Source organism: Saimiri boliviensis, chromosome 3 (genome assembly GCF_048565385.1).
Source record: "Saimiri boliviensis isolate mSaiBol1 chromosome 3, mSaiBol1.pri, whole genome shotgun sequence".
Classification (NCBI taxonomy): Eukaryota; Metazoa; Chordata; class Mammalia; order Primates; family Cebidae; genus Saimiri; species Saimiri boliviensis.
Window position 1 is genome coordinate 88,782,365 of NC_133451.1, and position 6,515 is coordinate 88,788,879.

The 6,515-nt window shown below is 32.2% G+C and overlaps 1 non-coding gene across 1 annotated transcript; it reads right to left on the reverse strand.

The window, feature by feature from the left end:
- Window positions 1–375: 375 nt before the first annotated feature.
- On the reverse strand, window positions 376–480 carry LOC120363758 (U6 spliceosomal RNA). The gene has a single exon (XR_005579207.1). It is a non-coding gene; the product is annotated as a U6 spliceosomal RNA (small nuclear RNA).
- Window positions 481–6,515: the final 6,035 nt, after the last annotated feature.

Sequence of the window (6,515 nt, forward strand, 5' to 3'; positions counted from 1 at the left end):
ATGTTTATTTTGGTACACTTAATGATGTCCCATAATTCTCTGAGGTTCTGCTCATTTTGTTTTATTTTCCCATACTGCTTCTCATATTGGATTATCTCTATTGACCTGTCTTCAAGTTTTTTTATTCATTCTTCTGCCAGCACAAATCTGTTGAGACATTCATATATTTTTAATTTGTTATTGGTCTAAGTCCAGAATTTATATCTGCATTTTTGAAGCAAAATTTATTGATATGCTTTATTGATATTCTCTTTTTGGTGAGATGTAAACATTTTTAGTTCATGTATGTGTATATATATATATATATATATATATATATACACACACACACACACACACACATATATACACAATTGTACGTATATAATTTGTTAGAAAAATATGGACTGCTTCTCAAATTTGTGTTGCATTCTTTTGCAGGGGCCATGCTACTCTACTTTGTATCATTCCAATGTTAGTATATGTGCTGTCAAAGTGATCGTTTATTTTTTTTTATTCTGTAACACATTATTGTCTTTCCATTTCTGGACTGCTTTACACATGGCCTTGTTAACTCTTTGAACTTATCTAAAATAAGTTATTTAAGACATTGTCTTCTAAGTTCAAAATCTCAGTGACATTTTCTGTTGGCTATACATGTGTCATGCCTTCCTATTTCTTTGCATGTTTCATTTTTAAAAACTGCAAATATATATTGTAGTCTTTCTGGTATCAGAGTCCTCAACCCTCAAGATTTGTTGTTCTTGCTTAGATGTTTAAAATTTTTATTGTTTTTCTTGCTTCTACTTGTTTAGTGACCTTCCTGAACTAATTCTGTAGATTTTGTATTCCTTTCAGTGTGCATCTACTAAGAACTGTACTATACAGGTTGAGTAGTCCTAATAAAAAAAAATCTCAAATCTGAAATGCTCTAAAATCTGAAACTTTTTTAGTGCATTGACATGATGTGAAAAGAAAATGCTAATTAGAATATTTCAGATTTCTGGATTGGAAATGCTGAGCTGGTATAGATAGTGCAAGTATTTCTAAATCCTTCCAAATTCAAAATCCAAAACACTTTTTGTCCCAAGCATTTCAGATACAAGATACTCAACCTATCTATATATAATTATAGATATAATTTATATATATTTATAATTATATATGTAAATACATAATTATATGTGTGTGTGTGTGTGTGTGTGTGTGTGTATATATATAATTTTTAAGTTTGCCTTTCTAGGAGTCATATCTAGATCAGTATAATTTAGTGGTCAATGATCCATAAGAAGTTTTTCTTAAATGCCTTTCTTGTGTATCTACCACTTTTCAAAGTGTGGTAAGTCACATCCAGACTTCAGGCAGTTTTCAATATTTCTTTAGCTTCCACTTCTTGCTTCTGCAGGGTTTTGTTCATTCACATCTGCAAGGTTAGTCAGATGTAAATGATTAATACCTCCTTTCCCATGTCTTCCCTGGACTTAACCATAGCCTTTCAGATATATCCTCATGAATTTGTTGCAGCATTTCAGAGTTTTCTGTGGTCAACCGATTCTCTGGGATTTTTTTTTTAAATCCCTCCTCAACTTGTTTGCTCCGATTCAACAACAGCCTTCAGTAGCTGTGATGTTGCCAGCTTATTGCTATTGTTTTGGTAATGTCATGGGGTTGGGACTTCTCTTTTCCATACTGAGCTGAGCTCTGATTCAAATTAATTGGCCACAACACCCTGGGAATAGAGTTTTTACATAGAGCTGTGATTTCAGACAAAACATTCACTGTTCTCTCGGAATGGTGCTTTTTTAACAGAGCTCCAAAGAGATCAGACCTCTTTGGAGCTCTGACTTTTGGCTACCACATTACTGATTTAGTGACAGAGGGGAAATTGGACTAGACCCAAGTAAAAATTGTCACAGATCATGCTGCCTTACAGACGTTCAGTAGCTTCTCTTGGATAGATGTTCAGTTTGCTCTGTGGCTTCGTGTAATTTTCACAGTGCTGAAATGATTGATTTTAGTTGTTTATCCCACATTTTCATAGTTTTAGTGGGGAATCAAGTTTACAGAGGTCCTTATTCCCTCATTCCAGAAGTCTGTTCTGGCTTTTTTTTTTTTTTTTTTTTTTTTTTTTTTTCAGAATAAAGAGGTACAATTTGATCTTTACTTTCTTATCTCTGTTAGCTTCTCTTCTACTTGTTCATTACCTATCCTATTTATATCTGCATTTTCAAGTAAAATTTATATTTATCATGCTCTTCCATTTTAAAGTTTCTTAGTATCTCCCCCCTCTCTTCCAGGTAAAATATGCATTTTTAGGATTTAAGAGATATAAGTATTATTACCTAGTTTTTATTTATATGCTCAGATTTCACATCTTAGTTGATTTCTATTATTTACTATTTTTTGTTATTGCTTTTCTCAATGTTCTCATCTTTCAAATGTGACTTGCTTCTATATTTGGTTTATGAAAAATAATTAAATGTCATGAAATTATTCCCTTGCTAGTCTTAGTAATTCTGGATTCCAGATGGAAGAGTTATATCTATTACACTTTAACAAATACATTTATATACATTCTCTAAAATAAGAAAGGATATTTCAATTTTATTACAGTAAATTTATGAAAATAAATTTACATTTATATCCTTTATTTACATTATATTCTTTGCATAAAATCAGTCGGTGAATCATGGCTTAAAAATACATCTTCAGTTAGTTATGCAGCAATAAAGTCCTCAATATGTATTATCATTTACAGTTATAATTTGCTAGATGATACAGATGAGATATAGCAGTGAGTAACATAATTGCCTTTTTAATGCTGCAGTAGGTATGCTGTGGTCATTAATTATCAACTTGACTAATTATTGGTAGCAATTAATCTTTGCTCTAATAATTATTGCTGATGAATATACATGTTTTGCCCCCATTACCTTTTACCATGACATGAAGATGAGGTATGTGATTACTAAACTACAGATTGTCTAAAACAGAGTTAAATAGTTTGATATAGTAAAGGTGTCCTTGGAACCAGATAAAATTTCATTAAATCATTGGAACTGCAAAAGGCAATTGACCTAGTGACATTTTTCAGATATTAAGGTTATCTCATTCCCCCACACTCCCTCCCAGATTTGTTTTTTTGTATTTTGTATACAATGGTGAAAAGCTTCTGGCTCTCCTTAAATAGAAGAGTTATTAAGAAGTGTGCTTCTGTAAATGAGAGGGTGTATGTAATCTTAGCATTGAGGAAAAGGAGTAGAAAAAAGTCATAAAATGCTAACTGAAAAATTCTTCATAGTAATTACCAACTTTTATGTACATGTTCCTCAACTTGTGAGAGGGTTGTGTCCTGATAAGCTCATCATAAATTGAAAATATCTCAAGTTGAAAAGAAATGAAATACACCTAACCCACCAATGTCATAGTTTAGCCTAGTGTACCTTAAAAGTATGGAAAACACTTATATTAGCCTACAGTGGGGAAAACTAACACAGCATATTTTATAATCATGTGTTGAACATCTCATGTAATTTATTGAGTACCATACTGAAAGTGAAAAGCACAATGGTTGAATGGGTACTCCAAGTACACCCTTTACTGAATGCATACAGCTTTTGTAACATAACTTTAGTTGAAAATTTTTAAGTTGAACCATTATAAGTCATGAACCATCTGTGTTTACAAATGCCCGACTTTAACCAAATAACATTTGTGAGAAGGATGGATCTTGCATTTTTTGTATACCCAGCACATGTATAGTGCCTGGCACCCAGTAGATGCTCAAGACATATTTTCAGAATGCATAATTAAATGGTGAGGTGAGCTAGGAATCCTGTAACAATGAGAAGCTAATGTAAGATAGTCATTGGATAATTGTTAATTTTCATCAAAGAGATAATTCAATAAGTTTTCACAAAAATAACCTCTACTCTAACATTTGCCATTCAAATACACTCAGATAAATATACTGACACTTATCGAATGAGAAAAAACTTAATGTGAGACTCATGATACAGATTTTAAACTAAATTTGCTGCTTTTTGGAACAATAGAGGCCTATACTTACTTCATCAGAAACAGACTGTCATCAGAACGGACCTAAAAGAACTTCTATTTTAAGAAGTCTAAACCAGTCCAGCTTATGCAGAAATATGTTATCATAGCAATTATAATAAATGATTGGTCTAAAGTATACTCAATTTCTTTCAGAGAACATTTAAAATATATTTTATGATTTAAAATGGCTTCCCAATATTGTAGTCCTAGCATACAATGTTGTAACTGTGGGAAACAGGGTTTAACTTGAGGTGTACTGATTTCTGACTACCATCCAAGAAATAAAAAAATAATTGGATCATATATTGGTTTCTTTGAAAGAGAGAGCATGGGGGTGAATGGTGTGTTTGCATGAACAATATAGAAGAAATACATAAGCAGTGGTTTGTCTAAACAAAGCAGTGGTTGTAGTAACCCATAGTTGCTGTGATCAATATGAACCTGGGAAATGGTACTACTTAAACTAAATATAAAATAACACTGTGGAAAACCCTGTGGTTAAGAGCAGTAATTCTGAGGTCAGGAGACCCTGGGTTGGAGGCTCATCTCTCTGTTTAGTATGTATTTTGCCACAAGTTATTCAATTATTCTGAACCTAGTTTCATTATCTTTGAAACACTGGTTACAAAAATAAGATTGTGTCATGGGATTACTATGGGAATTTCAAGTAAGTAATGTTTTTATTATGGTTATAATAGTAGCTGTATCAAAAGGTTGAGAGAAGTGTGGGAAAATTATTTAGTGTACTTATACATATTATTTTTATCACTGCTATTACAAATATGCACAATTCAAATACTACAGAAACATTTTTAAATCATATGTGAAGACCGATATAACTTTTAGACCAAAATGTTTTCAAAATCAACACTACCATATTTATTGAATAATTTGTCTCAATCCATCAGTAATCCTACAGAAGAGGATTCCTTTGTTTTCTGAAATAGGTTCTTTAGGACTAATTGATATTCTATCCTCTAATGTGAGTAAGCGTGTAAGCAAAAGGATGGTTCATAGCCAGTCATTTTATTCCTCCAGGTCATTCTAGAGAGAATTTTAATGTGGATTTCACATTGCATCACTGGTACAGGTGGCTTGTCTCTAAATAGACCCATACTGGAAACTTATCCCAATTATGATATCCTTCAACATTTGACCAAGAACACCTTTTCAGATTGGTCTAAACTCTACAATAGTGACAAAATTAAAATGTTTTATAATCTAGTCCTGCCCACTTGGACATCATACTCTTCCTTTATCTCTACTGAATATAAGCTCATGACTTGGCAAGTGTTAAAGATTTATCTATTTATTAACATTTTACTTACAAGGATAAAACTCTTGAAATATTACAGCTCATTTTCAAGAATGTCCTTGGGATGGAAAGCTGATATATTCTTTGTCACATTATATTTTCAGACCATGTAGGTCACTGTCATAAAGCAGTCACTAGAAAAGTTAAATGAAACTGCATTATGCAATAGACTTTTTTCATATTTTAGATACATATACATCTACATAATACTTGACTATAAATTTTGATGGTAGAGCTAAGGACTCTGTGGAGAGACTGCTAAACTCTTAAGAAGGTAAACAATTTTTGGAATCGATGTAATTGTATTTTTTGTTGAATGGTAGCAAAATTTTTATATCTACCTTTATTAAGAAAAGATTCTTTTATTTTTGTTAACAATTAAGAGAAAAAATGGTAGAGGGTCTTTCCATTCCATTCTCCCTAACTCTGAAATGCATATGCACAGAACAGGATGAATGGAGTAGGGGAGTAAGGGGGTATGTCAGTATATCAGATAGTGAAAAATATCAGTTTTTTCATCCCAGTTGGTTCCAGGATATTTGTTAGCAGTCCTCAATTGCTATTGTCAGGAGTGTATTAGGTGATAGTGTGTATTTTAGCATGGTGGTTAAGACTGAAGTATTAGAATTGCCCAAGATTGAATTGCAAACAAGTTCCATTACTTAATAAACTTTTTCCTTAGTTTGCTTATCTGTAAAAGGGGTGTAATAACAGTGTGGTATTGGATGGTCATATGGAAAAAAAAGAGGATAGCTTAGCACGAAACCTAGAAAATATAATCACTTTTAAAAATAAAATCTATAATTATTTCCACCCACATTATAATACTCCTTCAATAAACTGTATGATTCTCTAAACAATTTATCTATTTCTCTCTTTAAAAATTTATTTTTCAGGCTGGACCACTTATTACCTAGAAGAGTAAATTATGTGAGCATAGTTCCCATTCCTAGATTAATGCTTTTTATTTGTTACACTTTAGATACAGTGGGTTTCTTTTCTTAGTGCATGAGTCAGTTCACATTGAATACACCCTTTGTGCCAGTTCTTTATGCCAGTAGGAGCTGAGATACAATAACATAAAAGTTCAACAGAAACCCTGGCTTCAAAGAGCTTGCAGTTCAGTGATAAAGGCAGACTTGCAAACAGGCAATTGTCTTGC